The sequence below is a fragment of the Tenrec ecaudatus genome, chromosome 2 (assembly GCF_050624435.1).
Source record: "Tenrec ecaudatus isolate mTenEca1 chromosome 2, mTenEca1.hap1, whole genome shotgun sequence".
In the NCBI taxonomy this organism is placed as follows: Eukaryota; Metazoa; Chordata; class Mammalia; order Afrosoricida; family Tenrecidae; genus Tenrec; species Tenrec ecaudatus.
In genome coordinates, this window is record NC_134531.1 from 80,707,219 (window position 1) to 80,731,335 (window position 24,117).

The window sequence follows — 24,117 nt, forward strand, 5'->3', positions numbered from 1 at the left end:
CCTAAAAACTATTTTAAAGAAATAAAATTATGTTCTATAAATTCTAAAATGTTTTAATCAAATATATTCTCTCTGGTATTTGGTTAAATCCTGTTCACATTTATATCAGAAGTACAGAAAACACAGCAACATTTTGCTTGTGGTTTTTATAGATTAATTAGAAATGGCATATAGAATACTCAAAATATTAGGATCCACCTTGTGTTCAGTAAAGTGTTTTAATCTAATTTACTGCTTAATCAGGAGCCATATCACATTCAAATTTCACATTGGATTTGGTCATGCTTGACATTTTTTCAAATAAGATGTCTATCTTTGGTTATCTACTTATTTCTATTAACATTTGAAATTAATATGCTTTATTTTTATTGCTTGCACTCTCTAGTTACCTCCCCACTTACCTGTATTGAATTGAGAATTGAAATACCTGCTGTTGCAACACAGTCCAACAAGGAGCACTTACAAAGAATATCATCAGTTGAATTTTTTTAAAATGTACAATTAACTCATATGTTCGGATATATGCATGTGATCCTCCAAGAATTAATTACTCTTTCTAAAAATATTCATCAATTTAGCAAATATTTATTGATTGATGACCATACAATGGCTTGTACTAAAAAATGTCTCAAAGTAGTTCTCAAAGTATGGTGTGAGAATCCCAGTGGGTCCTCAATATCTTCTCAAGGCCTATACCTGTATGAAGTCAGATTTCCTTTAACCAATTCAATTAAAATAACATTCCATCTGGTTGAATACACAAGCTAATGAGAAACCAACTGTTTTTAATCAAGACAACTATCAAACACATTAGGAAAAGTGTGAAACAATGCCCTCACAAGAATTTTTGCTTGGAAAATTAGTAATTTTTAATAAAAATTATGTGTCGCATATATGGTTATTTTTAATAGAATCAATTCCCCCAATTTTTCTCAGTTTCCATTTCAATTATGGCAAACATAAGCGAAATAAGCAAAAAATTCCTAAAGTCATGAGAATTTTTTAAAGGATAAATAGTTCCTAGGGAAAATAAGTTTTCAAATATAGACTGAGAGATTGCAAAGATTAAGTGAGACATAACCCAGGCTTTTAGGAAACGGACAGCCTAAAGGCCAGAGACAGTTTGATATTTTTTTAAATAAGAAATAAGCACGGTTGAGGTACTAATGCTGGGTTTGGGTTAATTTTTGTGTCATTGGGTTTTTGTGGTATACAACTAATCTGATCTACTTATGCATAAAAACATTGTCAATGTACAGTACTATGCCAGACCCTGAGACAGTACAGTTTCCGTTAATATATGTAAAATCCAAGTTTTGTTATCTCTTACTGCTTCATGTTTATCCTATGAAGTTATTCATTATCCTCCCAAAATCCAATCCTTCCTAATGTTAAGAGGTTGTATGATCTCTTTAAATAATGAACAAAACAATGACCAAGTCGTGAACATTCAAAGAGCGAACCTATCTCTGCATATTGTATATGGGAGAGAACCATAAGTGGCAAGCAGTGTGCAGTCTGCAGAGAGCGCTACACAGGCATACCTCAGAGTTATTGCGGGTCTTCTTCCAGGGCGTCACAAAAAAGGTAAATATCGTGGTTAAGTTCATCATGTGGCGTTTTGGTTTCCTAGCACATAGAAAAAGTTTGTTTGCCCAATAGGGTGGTCTAATAGTTGTATGTATGATAGCATTATGAAAATAAGGTTGAAATATTGGGAGAATTTCCAAAATGTGATACAGAGCCATAAATTGAACACATGCTATTGGCAGAGTTCAGCACAAGGTTGTCCCAAACCTTCAATTTATAAAATATACGATATCTGTGCTGAGCAATAAAGTGAAGCTCATAAAGCAAGGTAGACCTCAACTTTATTTTGTAAGCTCTTAAGTCAGTGAGTACTGAGTGTGATGTGCCGGCATAATGGTGTATGAGGAAGACTCGAGGCAATGGGCAGTAGAGAGAGTTCTGCTATCACTGTAAAACTTGCTCAATTTGTTTTGTCTGGTACACAATGCAGGCCATGGTGAGGGGGAAATATATTGGTTTGATGTGGAAGAGTTACATCTTTGATTTTTTTTCACATGGTGAAGTTACTAAAATATGATATTAAGTCAAAATATATCCACAAAGTTATATTCACCGTTATTAGGCAATTTTTTTTAAAGTGAGGCATCTTTTCTCAGCATAGCCTCTATCGGGTCAGTACACTTCTGAAGATGGTATTTCTATCTCTCTCATTGGTGCTCTTCATTGTACACCAAGCCAACACAGCAGTTTTTCAACCTTTAACTCAAATCGGTACCTTAAAAATGTTCTTTAGGTTTAGGGAACAAAAAGAAGCCTCAGTGGGTGTAGGCTAAGGTGACCAGGCATCCTGCTTTTGGGGGGACAGTCCCAATTTTTAACAATTTGTTCCATGTCCCGCAGCATTTTTTAAAAGTCCCGATTTTTGGAAAGAATGCAGGACAGGCTAGGGAATGGCAGGATAACAGGAAGGGAATATGCATAATCCAAAACACCAGTCAAACAGCTGCTGATTCGTTGCTCATAGATGTAGAAAATAGTGTTATTAAAATGCATTCTTATTTCTATATATACACTGTGTGTGTTGAAATGCTTAAAGAATTGTGTGAAACTGCCGAAGTCGAATATCCGAAAATGCTTGGATACAGTAAAATGCGCTGGTTAGCTCTTTTGCCAACTGTTGAAAGAAGTTTGACAATATACGTACGATCCTTTGAAATCCTACTTTCTATCACAGGATAAATGTCCTAGAATTTTAGAAGGGTTTTTTGAAAAAGAATCTTCAAAAATTTGGCTAGAGTTTGTACACAATCAAGCAGCTCTTTTTCAAAATGCTATAAAACTTATTGAAGGTGACAAAATTTCGGTAATTGAAGTAGCAAATGAAGTTAATAATTTAAAATTTCAGTGTCAAGAGCGGTTAGAAAATAATTTTCATCTGTTTACTCTTTGTAATAGTATAAGCCAGCTAGAACAAGGTGCAATAAACCATGCAGATATCATGAATCACGTTAAAAAGTTCGATAGTAACTGCATAGATTATTTAGAAGCATGGACGATGGTACATTACAATGATATTGAACATTTTCATTGGGTTACATTAAAATAAGAACTTAACTGGAATGATGTGCAAAAATCATTCCATCATATTACTCAAAATTTCTCATATAGTAATATTTCTGAAATGATCTTTTGAATGAGGTATCATTATTAAATATATATATCAATAAGGAAAGGGTTAAATCTTGGGCATCAGCAAAAATCATAATAGAGAAAAAATGGTTAGAAATATTTCATCATTTTGAAATAAACCATGTTCCATACAATAATGCACTAAAAATTGTGAAATACACGTTGTCCTTACCAGGAACTAATGCTGCAACTGAACGTGTATTTTCTATGGTAAATAAAGTGTGGACATCAGAAAAATCACAATTAAGAGTTGAGACTTTGAAAAAACTATTGTATGTATGAAATATAATTTAACAAATTCTTGTGAAAGTGTCATGATCTTTTAAACGACAGTAATCTACTAAAAAATTCACTCAAATGAGAGATATGCCAAAGAATAATACTATACATGTTTTAATGTATTCTATTTGTACATTGTACTTATGTTTAAATTTTTAAGAATACATTACAATGCTATTTTTGCATTCTCCATATAATTTCTCCACAAAATTTTTGTTGCTCCATATAGACCAAATTTTTAATCAAGACCCACCCCCATCAATTGTGTCCCGCTTTACCAATGTTAAAGTCTGGTCGCCTTAGTGTAGGCTGAGTGGAGGAAAGTTTCCCAATGAAATTCTTTTAAGACCGCCCTTTGCTACCTTTGAAGAATGAACAGGTACACTGTCATGATGGAAAAAATTTCCTCAGCACAACTGTCCTGGTCTCTTTTTTTCACCTGAAAACTTCAAGATAAGCCCCTGTGGTCATTCCATGTCTGGAGAAAATGTAGCCAGATTATCTTCTGGGAATCCAAAGAAGCTGCCACCGTAACTTTCTTAGCTGGCTTCTCTGTCCTGAAGTTAGCCTGCCCTGCAGATCCCCTCAGAAGCCACTGTTTTCCCTGGACCTCTCCTTCGAAGGTACCCTAATGAGACTACGGCCCACTGATGGCAGAAACACGTTTGCTTGGAATGAACCCATGCATGTGTAGATGACCGCTCTAGTAGTGATTCTTTCTCACCTCCACATTCAGTGATACCTAGGCTGTCGAATGGCTCCAAGCTCAAACTTTCCCCTGCTTGAACAGCAACGTTTGAAAAAACAATCTGTTCAGTGTTCATACCTTGGCTCGATCATCAAACTGAAAGTCTGACTTGACAAAACCAGCAACGGGCTGAGAGTGAGCCACGCACTGAATCTCGCTTCAAACACACAGGGTGATGCTTCTGTCTCAGTCCTGCTCTCGCTCAGAATTCTGCTTGTGTTCATATATGGAAACATTAGTCACTGTGCTTTGTATGTGCTATATTTGCATAATATGTTGAACCATGACCCCAAAGACAGTTAGTAATACCAAAAATAACACGAAGAAGACAACTGAGAACCGTGATAGAGTTCAAGACAGAAATCATTGCAAAATTGAATCAGGTTGTCGCCTCTGTGATTTGGTGGCTGACTAAGTCAACATTATCAACAATTTTGAGGGGAAAATGTGATTAAGCAGCTGATGTAGCAAAAGATGTGAAATTGTTAACCACAAACCAAAGGACCCCACTGAAAAATGACTGTTCCGTCGGTAGTCAAGAACAACTGCACGGCGACAGCTTATCCGAGACAGTGTTAGAGAGAGCTGTCTTTGGAGCGATAGAAAATCATGGATAAATGAATTGAGAACTAATTTTGGGGCCTCCAAGCCAATTCTTTATTTTCCATTATTTCTTAAGGGGAAAAAATATGTTTAGTTCTTGAACTTTTCATTGTTCAAACATGAATTTGGAGCAAAATTGAGTTCAACAATTGAGGCAGCACTGTATTCTACAATAATTTATTAAACAGCTTTCAAATACATGTGATCCAGAGATTTTTTTAAATTAGCATGAAGTCAATGTGTTTGCTTTTGCCAACAAGCACTCAATTAACATTATGCTCCTTTTCTTCCACCTTAGATAAGCAAGTCAGTGGTGTTTTATACAAACTTTTACTACTAAAAGTTGACTTAAATCATATCAGTTCTTGAATTGTCTGCTACATATATCGTTGTTGGCCCTGAAGACCCTGACGGCTCCTATGTAAAGGGCCAAAGCCCCTGGCTATTCACTGTGCCGTCAGCGGTTCACATGCACCTATCCCGCTACAGGAAAAGGCTGGGGCACTCAGCCTTGAAAATCTTGTGCAACATGCTATAAAGAGTCTTTTAAATAAAATAATATTTAGTAAATTTATGAATTGATGTTCAGTGTTTGATATTCACTTATGACTCTTCCCCCCTAATAAAGCAAACAAGATAATATTTTTTATACTTAAGGATATTTCCATTTTGATCACAAGAAATTGAAATATTGATGTTGAACTTAATTGAGATAGATGTATAATTTATTGTATTTTTACTAATTTGTAGGAGTTCAATTCAAGGATAGGTATGAACCTTCATGCATATGTACGTACATACATGTATGCCTTATATATATTCCCTTGGAGTGCCTAGTCCAGTGCTCAGATGGAAAAGTGGAAGATTTACCCTGCTAAGCATTTTGCTTTGTGTTTCAGGTACACTGTCATGTTTTACTCTTGTAACTGATTAGATGCTCTTATTCTGTTTTTTATTGATAAGTAAACAGATACACAGAGCTTAAGTAACTTATTCAAGGTCATACAACCCATGAGTGATGATAATTAATTGCTCAGTGGATGTAGGACCCACCCATACTCCAGTGTTTACATAAAGAGGCTCAGAGATTTTACTTGGGTGAGTTATTTCAACTCGCCAAATTTATCCATACAATCTGTTATTAATATTGTTATCATCAACTTACTAAATAGTTCAGCAATAAGTATCACTACTCTTATAAACTGTTTTCCCCCATATTTGACTGGTTATAGTAACCATTCTATCACCTACTTCTAAATCGTTGCTGTCATTGTTGGTTGCCCCCCAGTTGATCAAATTAAAGGTGAACCCATATGTGCAGGATGAAACTGCCTCATGGGTTCAGATTGTGACCTTGGAAGCAAGTTGCTGATCCTGCCTTCGGAGGCATCTCTGGTGGGTTTGAATGAGCAGCTTTCAGTCAACTAAGGGCTAATGTGCCCTCTTACATTACATAGGGTCACTGGGATTCAGAAGCAGCTTAAAGGCACACAGTGACAACAAGTGATAAAGAAATGATTTTACAGGAAGTTTATAATTTATAGTTTACTTACTATTATATTTCATTAAATGTGTATGAGAAGTCTACCTTCACTGGTTGCTTTCAATACTAAGCGTATGTGTAATTTCAGACTTTTGAAAAACCTTTTTTTACTGTTAATTAAGTGAAGGTTGACAGAGCAGACCATAGTTGTATATTCAGCATTTCTTACACTTTCTGATTTCAGCTCATCCATTGCATTCCCTTCAATGTACCACCATTTATCCCACTTCCATCCTTGTGTCTCTGTTTTCAACCGTGTTTCTTTTCCAAGCCTCTGAACTTTCTCTTGGGAGTAAATGCTTCCCTTTTGATCTTAAATTGTTGATTATTTTAACCTGGGGAGTTGAAAGGCCATCGCCTTTCAGCCCCCCTAGTCTCCATTGAACCCGTGGGCCACGTCTCTGTGATGATTTTGAGTTCTCGTCCCCTTTTCTCCCCCTGTGCCGAGGACCTCTTAGTGGGATCCGTGTCAGAGCCGTTGCGTCTAGTTCTTTGGGACACAGGCTGTGGAGACGGATGCTTGCATTCTCCATGAGCTCATCCAACTGGTTATTTCCAGGTGTCTCAATTTTCATTACTCTTCTTTCCTCTGGTGACTGGAGTCTAGTCAGTGAGAGACGCATAGTTGCACCTTAAATGACTGCTCACGAATTTTTACCACCACAGATGTTACCCGCCAAATTAGGATATAGAATATTGTCTTTGTGAACTCTGTTATGCCAGTTGGCCTTGGTGTCCCTGAGACGATGGTTCCGATCCTATAGGCCCAGCAACTGTTCCCTTACAGTTGTGATTTTCTCTTTATGTCATGTGGTAACCTCACAAATCTCACAGTTTGCATTTACTATTTGACTACTGCATGGCTTTTGATGCCATATAATGGAGGCAGAAGGTTCTAAATATGTCTTCTCATCCATTCATTGAATGGGTGTTCATATGCTAAGCACTAGGGATACATCGGTGAACAAAATATACAAAGTCCCTCATTTCTATGAACTTGTCCCTGATTTCCATCTGTATGTCCCTGATTCCAGTCTGTATGTGAGAGGGAAAGCATTAACCATAGAACTTCATAAACATAATTCAAACTTGTGAAGAGTTGAGAATTTAGGTGAAACAGCAAGGAAGAAAAGGCTTATGGAACCATCATTTGTGCTGCAATCTGAAGGCTAAAGAGACTAGTGCAGCAGAGAAGAGGGTGTCGACGCACAGGACACCTCTGTGAGCATGTGCTGAAGAGAATGTGCTGGGAGTGGACTGAGCCAGGGGAACAGGGACATGGGGTCCCATCCCAAGGTTGATGGACACTCAGAGGCCAGACTGGGCTGCCATGTGTACCCTCTGTTAATAACTGGGTTTGCCTCCTATAGATAAGCCTTTCTGTTTCTCACATGGCTTTTCTTCTCTTTTCCTTTTTTTCCTGATGCTGATTTTTAGCTCATTTTGAAAGTCATAACAATATCAGATTAATTTTTAATTTTCTAGTATTTTGGTCATTATTTCATCTTCTTAGATATGATATTTTAAATTAATCTAAAGCTTCATTCCATTTTTTTCCTTTTTAGAAAACTCTACTTTCAAAGTGCTTAATGCTGTACCACTTGGGATTCTTAAGAATAAAACTTTCATTCCTCTACGATACAGGAAACTAGAAAATTGAAAACATACTGAAACCTACGTACAGTGTTCACAGGGATAATCACTGAAGTTGGCATATGTTAGCAGTCCTGAAGTGCAGGATTGTACTGCGTTTTTGCCTGTTTTTAAAAGTCAGTTAAAATGCTTATTTCAAAAATATTTTTAGATCTTTGATGATTCTCCGCTTTTATAAAGACTCTAAAATCCTTGAATCTGGTAGATATTGATAAATATTCATTAAAGAATTTAGTGTGACTAATCAGCACAATATGATTGTGCTTTGGGAACACTCATCTTATTCTGTCGACCAGCGTCAACATGAAGTGTTATTATTCAACAATACCATATGCGGAACATTCCTTGCTATTTGCTATCTTGCATCATTTGGAATTATGATTTGTGGGCTTGTTTGGTATGTCTTTTTAATTCCATATATTAAACGGAATGTACTAGCTGTCAAAGACTGCAAAAATTGTCAAATTGCTTTCACATTTCTATACTCTATTAATATCATCAGGTAAAATCACAAGTATAAAAGAGAACATTGTAAAATTACTTTACATAGATACATATATGCGTGTGTATAATGTATATATAAACTCAAAACCCAAGTTGTGGACACAGATTGTCTCAAGGTGTGCTCTGTTGCTTGGAGTTCCTGGGCTTCTAGGTGGGAGAGGACATTGATGGGACGGTGATCTGTAACTCATTTTCCTTTCTCCAGGAAGACAGGACTGTCGCTATATTCCATAATTTAAGCAAGGCCATGGGAAAAAGCCATCAGCTCTTTCTAGGGAGCTGAGCCTCTGAAAGTCTGACCTTCGGCTAAGATAAAGTAAATGCTTTCTCCCCCAGCTGAAACACTGCGTTCTGCAGGTATGTTCAGTCATACTCCCTTCCAGGCTGCAGTCCAATTGGCTAAAGATATTCTTGTGTCTTTGTTAGCCTTTATAGAAACTGTCAACAGTCCTCTTATGTGACAACACAGTTTCATGTCACAGAATGCAGGATACATGATAAGAACTGTATAAACTTACCTGGAATAAAGTTCTAGGCCCCGGAGTGTCTATGCATCAGGAGTCCCTGACACCCCACCGAGAATCTGTATCTTATCTCTCTTTCCTCATTGTGACCGTGCCCTTCTTGCCCCTTGGTCATTGTGAGTGAGCTGGTTCCTGTTTAATCTCACACAAACTCACTGCCATCAAGTCAAATCCAACTCATAGTGACCCTATTCGACGAGCCAGAACTACCCTGTGGGGGTCCGAGACTGTGAAGCTCAGGGGAGCAGAGAGAACCTCATCTCTCTCCCACAGAGAAGCTGGTAGTTTCAAACTGCTGACTTTGAGACAGTCAGTGCATCATGGAAAGCGCTGCAACACCAAGTGTGTGTGTGTGTGCGCGCGCGCGCGCACGCAGGTACACAATGTGTGCCTAAGTGAAATATCAGTGCATTCAGTCTTCATGAAGCACTCAGCTTATTTTTTAATGAATCTTGCTTTATTCTACAATGTTATAGTCAAGGAAGACATTCTAAATGAAAGTTACAAGTTTTCACTCATTAATTCTCTTAACATCCTAAAAAATGTCATACAGATAGGTTCACCTACGACGCTACCAATCAGTAAGTCTATTTAAAGGAGTTCTTGTGTTGGTCTGACATTCAGTCAGCTGTGGCTCGGTAAAGGGACTCATTTACTACCATCTAGCCAATCGCCACTCAGAGCGGCCCTACAAGACAGGTAGAACTGTCGCTGAGGGTTTCCAAGACCGTAACTGCTCACAGGCATGGGAAGCCTCATCATTGGCTTGCTAAGTAAACTAGTTGGGTTATTTTCACAAATTGAATAATTAATATGTTTATTACTTAAAATCTACTCCCTTGGAGCTAATTCAGACTTACTGCCGAGGCTCTGTAAATCTTGTTGGAAGCTGACAGCCTCGTCTTCCACCCTTAGAGCAGCTAGTCCATTAGATCCACACAAGTCCAGGTCTTGTGTGACATTATCACCAGGGATCCTTACTTATCACTTAATTGACTACATTATACTTTGATTAAATATTTACCATTCTTATGTAAATTAGAAACTAGTTAATGAAATATATCATAAATGTTCAAAGCAAATGTTATAATTAAATTTGCCCTTTCTTCAACTATTTCAACTAAGCTGTTGGAGATAGTCCCTGAACAAAAGACCTGGTTAATCCTTAACAGAGTCCTGAAAATGAAAACTTTGTCTCAGAATCAGAACTCCAGACCTCAGGCGAGATGACCACGAACAGAGCTAAGTACAAGTTTCAACAAAGCAGTGGTTACATGAGCATCTACGACGGGGAATCAAATGCAGGATTATAGAATACAGATCAGTTACCAGAGCTGGAATATAAACTTCCTAGTGGATTCCTTGTGGCGAAGTAGTTACATGTTGGGCTGCTAACCACAAGGTCAGCAGTTTAAAACCATCGTCACTCTTCCGAGAAAAAAAGGTTTCTTCTCTCATAAAGAGTGACAGTCTTGGAAATTCACAGGGGCAGTTCTACCATGTCCTATAGGGTCTCTGTGATTCAGCATTGACTCGATGGTGGTGAGTTTGGAAACTTTTTGGAATTAGAGTCAGAGTAAGAATTATTATGGACCAATAATTAATCTTCACTTAATTTTAACTACTTAAATTATCTTTGATAAGTAAAAAAATATGTATTCTTCAAGGTCTGAAGAAGAGCTGAAAATATAGGCAGAAAAATGTGCTTCTAGTCTAAGAATTTGATAATTAAAAAAAAGAGGACCTGATGCAGAGGGCTTAAGTGTAGAGCAAATGCTTTGAGAGTGATTGGGGCAAAGAATGTACGGATGTGCTTTATACAATTGTTGTATGTATATGTGTGGATTGTGATAAGACTTGTAAGAGCCCCTAATAAAATGCAAAAAAAGAAAAGAAAATGATTAGGGCAAAGAATGTACAGATGTGCTTTCTACAATTGATGTATATATATGTATGGATTGTGATAAGAGTTATATGAGCCCCTAATAAAATATTTTTTTAAAAAAAGAATTTGATAATTAGAGGTAACAAAGCTAAAAAGGTTTATTGAAATCAGACAAGTTAAATTATTTTTATATGACAATTTCATAAACGTTATTCATAGGATGATATAACAGGTACTCCAGATTGTTATTGTTATTAGCCGTCAGCAGTTTAACTCAGACTCATAACCCTGTGCACAATGGAATGAAATGCTGCCTGCTCCTGTGTTCACAATCCTGGTGTGTTTGAGTTCATGTTGCAGCCACTGTGGTAATCTATCACCCATATCATCCAAAGATGACGTCTTTCTTCTAGTAATTGGGCCCACTTGATGACAAGTGTCCTGTTTCATTGGTTAGTGTTCTGAAGAAGTAGCTCTTCTTCCTAGTATGTCTTAGTCTAGAACTGTGGTTCTCAACCTGCCTAGTGCCACGAACTTTAATACAGTTCCTCGTGTTGTGATGACCCCAACCATAACATCATTTTCGTTGCTACTTCATAACTATAATTTTGCTACTGTTATAAACCAGGCAACCCCTGTGAAAGGATCATGTGACCCCCAAAGGGGTCGTGACCCACTGGTTGAGAACTGCTACTCCAGAAGCTCCTCTGGAACCTATTCATCACTGGTGACCTTGCTGATATTAGACGTACTGGTGGAAGAGCTGCCAGCTTCACAGAAACACACAAGCCATCTCAGTACATATATTCAGAAAATGCTGAATACACTAGACCATGTGCATATACTTCTTATGTGCCCCCTTATAAAAGGGTAAGGAAAAAGCTTATCTACTCAAGACTAAGAAACCTCAAAGAAAATAAATCATTCAACTTTGTTTAACTATGATTTTACAAATGTGGGAACTCATAATATGCTCATACAATCTGCTCCCCTTAAAAAGAGAAAAATTCAAGGCATGGGGGCAGTATCTTACTTCCTCTGGCTTCACAAGGGGGAAGGAGAAGCAAACTCAACATCAGTCAAGGGAAATTTCTGTCCTCCAACCTTCTTTATCATTGTAACACCAACTGTCCCTACCTCCACACCTTCTACTTTTCTGCTGGGCTCGATCATCTTTTCAAGGGGCACATAGAACTCACAGACAATATTCACAATTACAGGGCTTATTGGGGAAGTTAGCAAATTACAGTTCAGAATGAGAAAAGTTTAGGAAACATTTCTGTAGTCAATGGCACCCCCTCTCTCTGATCCATCTGTCTCGCGCTCTCCCCCCTGTCCTGCTTGGGAAATGTTGCTAAGTTATTCTAAGCACTGCTGATAAATGCTCAAAGGGCGTTCTACTGTGCCATAAGCGTCCGCCCAAAAGTGCTTGCTCACCTCTAGTTCCTTGAGTCAGCAAACTTCGTTCCCCTGATTAAGTGCCTGGAGGCAACCCACTCCACAGAAGAGCCTATTGTGATCATAAGGTTTTCGTTGGCTAGTGTTATGAAAAGAAGATCGCCAGCCGGCCTAAAGCCACTCACTTTTCAAGATCCCTGGGCTGTGAAGCCCACAGCTATGCTTCATGTTCTTGGTGGTACTGCCACCACTTCTATGGTATTACAGCTTTCTGCTTTCTGTATCGAGGAGGTGCAGTGCAGGCCATATGACATGCTCACTCCTGGTTCTTCTTTCTCGGTAATAGTGAGATCTCCAAGTTCTTGTATCGGAGCTGGCTCATATTCTACCAAGTGGGTTAGTAAAATGATTAATCCCTGTGTCAGTTCAGGTAGACTAGAGAAACAAATCCAGGGAGACTCATATATGTATAAGAAAGAGCTTTATGTATAAGAGCAATTGAATATTGAGAAAACATACCAACCCAGTCCAGATCAAGTCCCTAAGTCCGACATTAGCCCGTATGTCCCATACGAATCTTTGAAGTCCTCTTCAGACTCATGAAACACATTCAATGATGCCAAATGCAGGAAGGTCGCAGGCCAGTGGGTGGAAAGTCTTGTGGATCCAGTGGCGTTGTAAGCATCTCAGCACTGGCAGGGGTCTCCACGTGACTTTTTCAGCTCAGGGTACTAGAGTAGCTCCATGTGTCTTGTCAGCTGCAATGTCTCCCAGGGATTGAGCCTCTGTCCCACCTCCAGTGAGCTGTTTATCTCCCTTGGTGCCTCCAAATGAGGTCATCAAGCTCCAACCCAATTGACAGGCTAAGCTCCACCCATTCACTCTTAATCCTCAAATTGCCAACAGATTATGTAACTACTGGGATATTTTCTCAATATTCAATTTCTTTTGTATATAAAGCTCTTTCTTATACATGTTTGAATCTCCCTGGATTTGTTTCTCTAGTCCAAATGGACTGACACATTATGGTACCGTGGCAGTGGGTACTAGAGAAACAAATCATAAAGATGGAGAGTAGATGTTTGACTTCTGCCTCATGGTAGTGTTTTTATTTTGTCAAGTTAGGAGCCAGATATGTGCATGCGATTTACTGGGCTGTTTTCTGGAAAGAATATGGGAAGTTAAAGTTTTGATTCTTTTCATTGGTTATAGTCTTTGGTTATTCCTGTGTGAAGTGGCAAAAATGAATATGATTAAGGTATATTTTGAGCTCAGGGGACAAAATTATCCCTTGAATATCTCAGAGCTGTTTAGGGAACATGGCTGATAGGAAGTCTGGCTCAAGTTTGCTGTAGAGTTCTAATCCCATATTTTGTATCAATAGAACAGTTTAGATAATGATTAAGATAGGATAGATAAAGATTGACCTTGACTGTTTTAAGAATTGAGTTTAGGATCTGATTCTACTTTGCTTATACTGATTTCTTCTGCTTATTGTTAATATAAGGATTTATAGAAATGATTATGAGGAAGTATGAAAATAGAGAGATTGTAAACTCACTTGCCTTGAGCCATTACTATTTGATCTTTAAATGGGTTTAGGACTCACCTGGAAAGATTAGCCCCAACCAGTATTTTGGAGCACTCTGGACATGTACATTCCAAGAGACGTGCATAGAGGGTAAGATTGACAGATTGAAGAAAAACAAGGAACTCTTTAGAGTTTTGAATTTTGAACTCCAGTGGTTTTTGTGAGAAGTTGGAAAAAATTTGGAACCATTAAGAAAACTCTCTTCTAGGACTGTACTTTAAAGGGAGCCTGGGCAGGCTGAAATGCTTGCTAGGTGACCACGTGGATCCACTTGTTTAGTAGAAGTGGGAGGAATGCAGCAGTAAAGAGATAGTTGTGTTTGGCCACTGACACCTATGGGCCTGGTTCACAGGTACTCCAGGAGAAGATTAGAGCAGGTTGACTGGTCTGATGTTCATGACCTAGTACAAGGGGGCTAGGCTTGTTGAGAATTTGTGACAGTGCCCATGTACACACTGGTGAGGCTAAGTGAGGCAGCCCACAATGAGTTGACCAGAACCCGACCAGATGTAAAGAAAATGTTTCAGCCTGTGAACTTGTGCATATTGCTGCAGACTTTATGGACTGCCTGCCCTGATTTGACTTTGCTTTTGGATGCGGACTTCACAAAGTTCCAATTGGAACGACGATTCTTCATGTCAAAGAATATGGTTGCCAATTCAGAGCACGAGGTTGATGTAAGTGGGCAGAATATAAATTGGATACCCAAAATTGGGGGGGCGGGAGAAAGGAGTGAATTGGTTGGCTTACAAACTTTCATAGGTGAGGGAATATATTCATAGGATTTTAGAATTGTAGGTGTTACTTAACTGCAGTTGTTAGACATAGGATATTTTTGTTTTGTTCACTTGTAGAATGTTGTTTAAATGGGGTTGGCACATATTGAATTCTATGCATTCTAGTTTTATCCTGTTAGATACAGATATGATTTTATTAGTGTTTGAAAATTGTATATGGCTAAAGTATCAAATTGACAAGGGGTGGACTGTGGTGGTTACATAATCTGTTGTCAATTTGAGAATTAGAGTGAAGGGGTGGAGTTTAGCCTGTCAATCAGGTCAGAGTTGATGACCTCATTTGGAGGCATGAAAGAGATAAATAGCTCACTGGAGGCAGGACACAGACTCACTCCCTGGGAGACATAGCTGACAAAGACACATGAAGCTACTCTAGTGCCCCGAGCTGGAAAAGGCACATGGAGACCCCTGCCAGTGCTGAGATGCTTACAACACCACTGGATCCATGAGATTTCCCACCCACTGACCTGTGATCTTCCTGCATTTGGCATTGTTGCATGTCTTTCGTGAGTCTGAAGAGGACTTTATAGATTTGTATGGGACATATGAGCTAATATCGGACTTAGGGACTTGATCTGGACTGGGTTGGGATGTTTTCTCAATATTCAATTGCAATTGAATATAAAGCTCTTTTGTATACACATGAGTCTCCCTGGATTTGTTTCTCAAGTCTACATGGTCTGACACAATCCCCGTATTAGAGTTCCAGTTTTTTTCCCGTCACAGTTAGCTCTGTTCACACACTCACAAATGACTCATTTAATCCAATCAACATCTTCTCCCACCTTCTCTTACCCAGACCCATCAGGAAAAGAGGAAAGACCCCCAATTTCTATGGTTCCACTTAATTGTTTGGTGGGAATTCTGAACACTATGGGTAAAAGAACCCTATTAACTAAATTATCAAGAAGGGCACCCCCCCACAGTGTTCTATCAGACACTAGAGTATACATTGTTGGAATTGCTAAATATCAATGATTTAAAATATAAAAACATTCCAACCATAAATATTAATGTTAAACATTAAAATGAGATTAGGTGTTTCTATCAAATCTCATGACCTTGAGTTACATCATTCTCAATATATCTATTGAAGAGCCTTACTACTTTCCCTATTAATAGCCTCGCTGAAAGCAGCAGGGTAATTTTCTCAGAGAATATAATGACAGGACCACATCAGTACACCCCAGGAAAGAAATGAACTTCAATTTCATCTTGAATGAAAGCTAGACACCATAAAAATAGTTCGATTCAGAAGTGCAAGTGACTACTTATAAACGCTATACTTTTATATTATTTTTCTTTTTATGAGCTAGCAAGGAAAAACGTGTGTGTGTATGTTTGTGTGTGTGTGTGTGTGTGTGTGTGTGTGTGTGTGTGTGTGTGGTACAGGATCCCCTGGACATAATTTAGACTTATCATGCGATGAAGGTCTTCTGAAAACACTAGAGTTCTAACATGTTGTTCTAATAAATGATAGCTTCTCAAAGATATTTCTACTTGAATTATAAGGAAGGAAGTTTAACTTTGTGCTCTGAATCAATCTAGAACCAGTAAGAAAAAGTTGGATTGATGAGCAGATAGTTTCTTTTTAAGTATTCTTATTAGTGGATTGTGTAGTTTTAATATTTCAGGTGAGGGGTAGCTGGCAAAAATAACACATCCTTACACCTTAGAATGTCTCTTTAATAAATCAAAGTTACACAATTTTATCACGATCCAGAAGCAAGAAAAGATGCAGCATGTCTCAGGGTCAGGTAGGACATGGCTGTCACTGTAGTGGTTTAGAAGATGCATAGTTTTTCTAGATCTAGAAAAGATAGACTTCTGAGTTAATTTTTTTTGCCTTTTTGTACTAAAGACTTTGTAAAACTATCCTGGAAGCAATTGCTCAATACATGCACTTTTGTTTAGAAGAACAATGAAAAACATCAGGCTCTCCACACTATAGAACCAAAGTTAGCATGATTGCCGCCGCGTTTCAATGTCCTACGCTCCCTCTTTCCACCAGTTCCAGTTAGTGGTGTCCTCTTGCATCTTCGCAGTACTTGCTATGCTTGAGCTCTTTGCTGCAGCCGCTGTGTCGGTCTCCCTTGTTAGCTGTCTGAGACCGGAGAAGAAAACAATGAACTGTATCAAGAAAATGGTTCATACTGTTGTAGAGGTGGGCAAGTCACGTCTGACTCAAAGCTAGTGACTTCTCCTGACCGATGTGACTTCTTTAAATGCATGGTTCATCATTCCATATTCTGTTCATAGGATCTCTCAGTGTTTCATCTTCAGGTAAGAATGTTTCCTTTAGCTCTTCTAGCTTGAGAAATGCCAGGCCTGCTCATTTCTCTGGGTTTGCAACTCCAATATTTTATACCTGTGTTGTGATACTTCGTCTTTTTGATCCGCCCTTGGAAAGTGTCTGTTTAGTTGTTCTGGTACTCAGTCATTTCTTACACTCTCCAGCTGCTCTCCATTTAAGAGGAAGTATCAGATTCTCTTCGGATATTCATTATAGTCTTTTATTTCTTTTCTGTTTTTTTACATTTAAAGATTCTACTTTGAGGAGGCTGCTCTTCTCTGGTTACATTTTGAGTTCCTTCCTACCCGAGAGGCTCATTGTCTGGCCCTGCAGCATATGATGTTCCTTTGCTCTTCATAAGGCTTTCACTGGGCAGTCTTTGTGGAAGTGGATTTTCTTCTTCCTGGTCAGCCTTGGTCTGAAAGCATCACTGAAGCCTGTCCGACATGGGTGGCCCTTCTGGGATTTTAAATACTGGTGGCATAGCGTCTACTGCTACAGCAATCAAGATAGTTTACTATCTTGTAATAAAATGAAACATGCACTGTTAAGAATAGATGTTCATTACTCAGAGTCCTAATAGAACAGAATCGAGCTGCTCATTACAGTTTCTGAGCATGTACGGAAATCAGCACAGGCCCAGATCGCCTTATCCTCCCCCATCTGGGGACTGGGGCTTGGAGCTGCCAGCTTTGCACTTAGCAGCCTAACAACCTACCCACTGGACCTCCAGGGTGTCCAAAACCTAAGTAGGGGGGGATGGTCATTAAAAATACTTTCATTTTTTCATAAAACTAACTTTGTTTTATGTTTCTAGTTTTAAAAAATTGTATTATGCTCATCACTTAAAAATCAGTAAATATAAAGAAACAAAAGGTGAATTCTATGGGCAACTTCTAATTCCACTATGTGCAAACATCTGCCTTTAGCAGCAAGCCCTGTGGCGCATGATTGCTCTGAACACACGTGGACTCATCGTAAATTGAAGACATCTACGACAGTACTGGTGAAACAGTACTTATGTGTTTGCAGATTTGGGTTTTATTTTAACCTTCCCCTCTGCAGAAGCTACAATAGGAGTCCTGGTTAGTGTATGACTGCTAACCAAAAGGTCAGTGGTTCAAGCCACCATCTCTTCCACAGGAGAAGGATGCCACAGTCCACTTCCATAAGATTTACAACCCAGGAAACTCTAAGGGGCAGTTCTCCTCTGTCTTACTGGGTGGCTATGAGTGACAATAGGTTTGGTTTAAGAGACACTGGCAAAGCTAGGTGGAAACCATTTGTGATGCAACTGGCTATATATATTTTGTTTACTTAAATTTGTGTTATAAACACCTTTCCACTATAATAGATGCATTACTTCAATATAATTTTATATTGATAGAATTCCACTCTGTAAATATACTATGTGTATTTAATCTATCTTTGATTGGACATTTGGAATTTGTCCACATTTTATTATAACAAAGAGTGTATATAAATTTGCACATATGAAAGATCATTTCCTTTGAAAGAATTCCCAGAGTAGATTTACTGGGTCAGAGGGCATGTACATTGGTATAGGTTCTCCACAAATGCCATAGTAATTTATACCCCTATAAGCTGTGTCTTGTTCTTTTATTTTTCCATTCATTTTTGGTCTTTTCAAGATAGTTTTATCCATTTAATGAGTGAATTATATCTTATTATTTCAGTTTTTAATACAATATGTTTTTAAAATGGCTATTTATTACTGGCATTCATCTTTTTATTGCTTACTCATTCCATTTCTAGTTTTCAATGGAGGGCTTTCTCTCCTGATTATAAGAATTCTTCTATGAAAATATTCAACCTGTTTTCCTTAGTGTGTCATTTGCCTTTTAATTTTGTTAATGACCTTTATATTGACATACATGATTTAATTCATCAGCTAATAGTATTGATAACATTTAAAATTCATTGAATATTTGCTATGCCTATGCACTAAATCAAGTCCTTTATATACTTATCAACATAGGTTCTAAAGACCAGGATCATTATGAGAAAGTTGGCATTAGGTAAAAATGGAGGATGAACATACTAAGTCACACATCGGGGGATGGCTCCATCATTACATAACAGTCAGAAGGCATCATTACTCAACTGCCAGACCACCGAGAATCATGACTCTGCCAATCATACTGACACATAACAACCCTAACCACCATTCCAGCTTAGCAACTTGGTGTTCATTACTGCCAGATACTCTTTGTTAAAGCACGAAACAGTTGGAGAGTAAGTTCTTTTCACTATTATCAGAAATGCGCTCTGTTGGCTAATGAGGTAGTGAGTAAGTGAGCAGATATACCCATTTGAGAGATCACAAGTTCAGACAAATAATGCATTTATGATTTTGAATCATCCCAAAGACCATGATTTTTAGCTGCTATATTATACAGCCTTAATATAATAGTAACAGACCATGATTTTTAGTTACCAATGTGCCAGAAACTGCGGTAAGCACTTAGATTTAATAATTCTCCTCCTGTGTAACTTATAAAGACAATATAACGCATCATATTCAAATTTCGACGAGATCTTTAGTGAGTAAACTTTAAACCCCGTTAGTGTCAAATTAGGGACATGAAGTGAATGTGCAATTGTTATATGTTTATTTTTGTCATCACAAGCAAGCCTCATTTGTTACATAACTTTAATTTTCTCATAATGTTTATCTTTGTTTCAAAGGTAAACACGTGTGGTTTTAAACCGAGATAGGTTTTCATTAGCTTCATTCTGTGTTTACCTCACTGCTCAGGCTGGCTCTCACTTTCCGTGCTGCTTGTTTTGATTAATGGTTCCCTGGACTTGTTCCAGAGTACACTGATTATGGTCAGTGCACTTCAAAGATGATTTATTAATTGTGTTTGTAATTCAAAATAATTAAGTAAAGATTGATCATATGCATTATTATAGGTTTGCCAATAAAATCAGCCATTGCATTTTAAGATAAAGTTTGCCTCAGTGGTTGTTTTTAAATTACACAGAAAAGATAAAATATTAATACTTTTGAACAATATATTCACTATTAATAATAGCTTTGTAGGCTCTTAAAACACGATTATTTAATGTATCCAAGGCTTAGTCTTATTAAGTGCATGCATTGAAAGTTCTATTTCATTATGATTTTATAATAAGATGTTTCCATGGAGATTCAATAGGTGTTTCAAAAAGTATTGCCATGTTTATAACTCATTCTCAGGGGAACCCTTGCTACCATGCCCTTAGGCTCTTGCATGCATTTAAATGTCAAATTACTAACTTCTGGTTTTGCCTTTTTCCTTAATAGAGGGCTGTTGTAATCTTTTTTAGTTTTAAGTAAAGGGAATTTATTATACAAATCATATAAATTATGCTCCTATGATTTGAAAGATTTTCTACATAAATTTCTCTAAATATGGCTTAAAAATAGTTACCGTTTCAAGCATCTTAAGTGCTTTACCCACAAAGAATAATACGTAAATATTCATTATGTCTGTTCAGTGGGTATTTTTCATCAAAGGACATGACCCTCTCCCTGCTCCTAATTTATAGTTCAATATTAAAAGTGAAATAGGCACATTAACTTTTTGTTACTTACATTATAACCCTGATGATATATAAATGTATTCATCTATGCTAATATGTAATTAAATGTAAGATATACATTTGTATTTTTATTAAAACATCAAGAAATAATATTATTTATCACAGAACTAAAAGCTATTTCATAATCTAAGTTTTATATGAAAATATAAGCTTGATATGTTAAAATAAGGTATAAACCCTTAAATTAACTGACATGTTGGCAAATGGAGTAGAGAAATCAAACATGACAATAGGAGATAAAAAAGAAAATAAAAAACCTCAGCAAAGAAGTCACAACACCGAGAGTTGTGAGTAAAGCTGCCTGAACTTCTTCAAAGACAGGTCTCTTTCTTCTTAGGCCAGAGTCGCATCAGTAATGCAAATGCAGCGATTCTTCTCTGATCTCGGTTTTCTAATGCCCAACTTTTGCATGAATAGAGGCGAAAATACCAAGGTGGGTCAGGCCCACCTTAGTAATGCCCTCAAAGTAACATCCTTGCTTTTCAACACCTCATTCAAGGGTTTTCTGAAAATCATTCATAAAAGACAACACAAGCAGGCTTTGTTCCAATATCCTTCTTAAAAAATATTTTCAGTACAATTCTTCTAACATGTCTATGAAATGTCTACAATGTACCCAAATCCATAATAGCTACAAAGAAATGTACAAGAGAGAGAGTGGATATTCTATCAGAAGACTCTGGAATAAAGAGATGTGCGATCGGAGACACTGATAAGGAAGGGATGGGCTTTGTAACAGAGATGGAGGGAGAGTGTGGGAGACAGAGGAAGAGTGAGCAGATCCTGAAGTCCATAGAGATGTGAATGAGCAAAGCTGGCAAGCAAGGCACAACCCACAGCGCAAAGGACATAAAGGCTAAGCTGATTTATTTGACTTTTTAATGAATGTAACCAGAACTGCTAAAGGGGTTAAGCCAAGGAATGACAGAATATACCGTGCTTTCGGAAATTTTCCCTGGAAACAATATGTTAGATGGAGGGAAAGTTTATGGCTAGTCAGAGAAGACTGAAGCATATTCCAGTCCTCCAGGAAGTTATCTCAGGAAGAAGAATAGTGGTGGCGAGTATGACAGGAAAGGGGAGGAAGGGCTAGATGGAGAAACAATGAAAACTGGTGTTCCCTTTCGACTGAGGTTTAGGAAGTCTCATCGATGACTCTGAGCTCTCTGGTCCATATGGTGGTTTTACTGAAATAAGTCAACCATCTTGCTTTACAAGTCAGCCTACCATGCTGCACAAACCAACTTCATAGCCATGGACATTCACTTCCCAAAAGATGATATGTTTGTGTCCTCTTCTGTGCTGTCATTTTTACCTAATCATGTGTAAAGCTGTTGCTAGTTAAATTTTATATTCTCCTCATTTCACCTTTTCTTTCCTTACTTTGGCATAGACTCGTTACTTTGACCAGTAAGGTATCTCCAAAGCATACTTTTCAGAAGAGTTTTTACTCTGAAAGGAGTACTTACTCAACTCACGCACTGTCATCATGTCGATGCCAACTCCTAGTGACCCAAGTGGAAGGAGTAGAACTGCCCCTGTGAGTTTTTGAGAGCATAACTCCTCACAGGAGTAGAAAGCTGTGCAGGGAGTGGCTGGTGGTTTTGAACTGCCAACCTTGAGGTTAACAACGCAACGTATAACCACTAAGCCACCAGAGTTCCTAGTCTTTAGACTGACTTCCCAAGAAATGTCTTTTTGTAGAAAGGATATCTGAAGAAGATCTGTGTATTTTCATTTCAAATCTACAATTGTGGAATACTTTTGCCGAGGTCCTGAGTATGGACCAGAGCAAAAATTAGCTTTTTCACTGTTGTGGATGTAGTATTGATTTTAAGAATTAGTTTTTGTCTAGTGCCAAGATACTTCAGATATTTTCAAACTTCTGGGCATAATATATGAATGGTATTTTTAATGGTTAGGATTTAGCCAGCTAGGCTATGTGATTTACTTCATATTAAAGAAAACACCCTTATGTAGTAGTTTATTGTGAAATCCAGCTGCCTAGGTCTACGTTTAGCTTCATAATGTAACTACTACTTGTCAGATTTTAGACATCCCATTTAACCTCTCTATTCTTCAATTTCTTTACCAGTGTGGGCATTATAAGCTTATACGTACAAAACTCTTAGCAGAGTGCTTAATGAGTGCTCAATATATGTTAACTTTTTAATTACAATTATCATTATTTCTGGCAACTCAACTATGAGATGCCTTTAATCTGTTGATCCTATACTTATATCACAATTTCTTTCAACTCTCCCCCCACATGCTATAATATCATATGTATAGCATAGAAATAATTTCTTCCATTTTCTGTGCTATTATAAAAGTATCTATTGGTGAACCAGAAGGAAGTTTGGAACCTAAAATCAGATTGTTTAGCAAGGATAACTTTTAAAATAAAAAATTCATTCCACAAATTTTGAATGCTTAATACTTGCCAGATACTATGTTAAGGGATACAGTCGTGAACAAAGCAAAACTCTTGTTTTCATGGATTTAAAATCTTTGTCAAAAAAATCAGATCTTGAACTCATCACAGATTTCATCAATTCCTTTTGGAAGCTTTGGAGCTTATGTCCTTGGCAGTTTAGAAGGGCGTGTTATTTTGCTGCTTTTGAACTGTATTTTAATGGGTAGAAGAAAAAAGGATGAAAAGATTTTGATAATTAACCGAGAAAGTAAGGAAGAAAAGGAGGGAGAGAGAGGGGCAGAACCTTCCCATTTGGGGGCAGAGTTGGTAAGACAGGTAAAATAAAAGGCATTCTGTATGACTCAGTAGCTCTTAAAGTACAAACATGCACACAGTACATATAGGAAAATAGAAGGAAATTTTTATTTAGCACATTTAATCAACTGCTAATGCATTACTGGATTAACTTTCAAAGACACTTATATCTTGTCTTTTCAGTGAGCTCCATTAAATTTTTCTTTCAGTCAAAGTCATCTGAAACTAAACATTCCTGTTTGTTTTGACGCTATATATCCTTCCACTTAATCCTCTTAACTGCCTTTACATTTCTCTTGGAACTTTACCATTTTTATAATAGGATCAAATATTTGAAATAATTTTACCTGAGTGATAGGGCAGTCAATTCAGTGATTCCATTCACTGTGAATTATAGGGATCTCGTGCCTCACTGATTTACTCAAAGAAGGTTAAATGGGCTGTTTATTACACTGCAGTTTGGATCACAAACTATAAAGAGAGCAATGATACGCGTAATCTAAAAGCAGAAAGTGATTTTTATTCTTTCTACTATTTTATTTTAATCTGGTTCATTTGTTTTATAGAACTATATCTTAGTACTGTAATGGAATTGGAATGTCCATTCCAAAATTTATGGCCATGTAACTTGTACACTAATCTTTTAAGAATTAAAAGAAATCCTACCACTTTAAATGAAAGCTGATTCCCCTCAGTTAAGTCTACCCGCTGACCCTGGTTGTGTCTTCTGTATCACACCA

General features: G+C 37.6%; 1 protein-coding gene across 2 annotated transcripts in view; it reads left to right on the forward strand.

The window, feature by feature from the left end:
- The window catches only part of XRCC4 (X-ray repair cross complementing 4), a 297,968-nt gene that overhangs the window by 177,828 nt on the left and 96,023 nt on the right, over positions 1-24,117 (forward strand). The window lies entirely within an intron of this gene.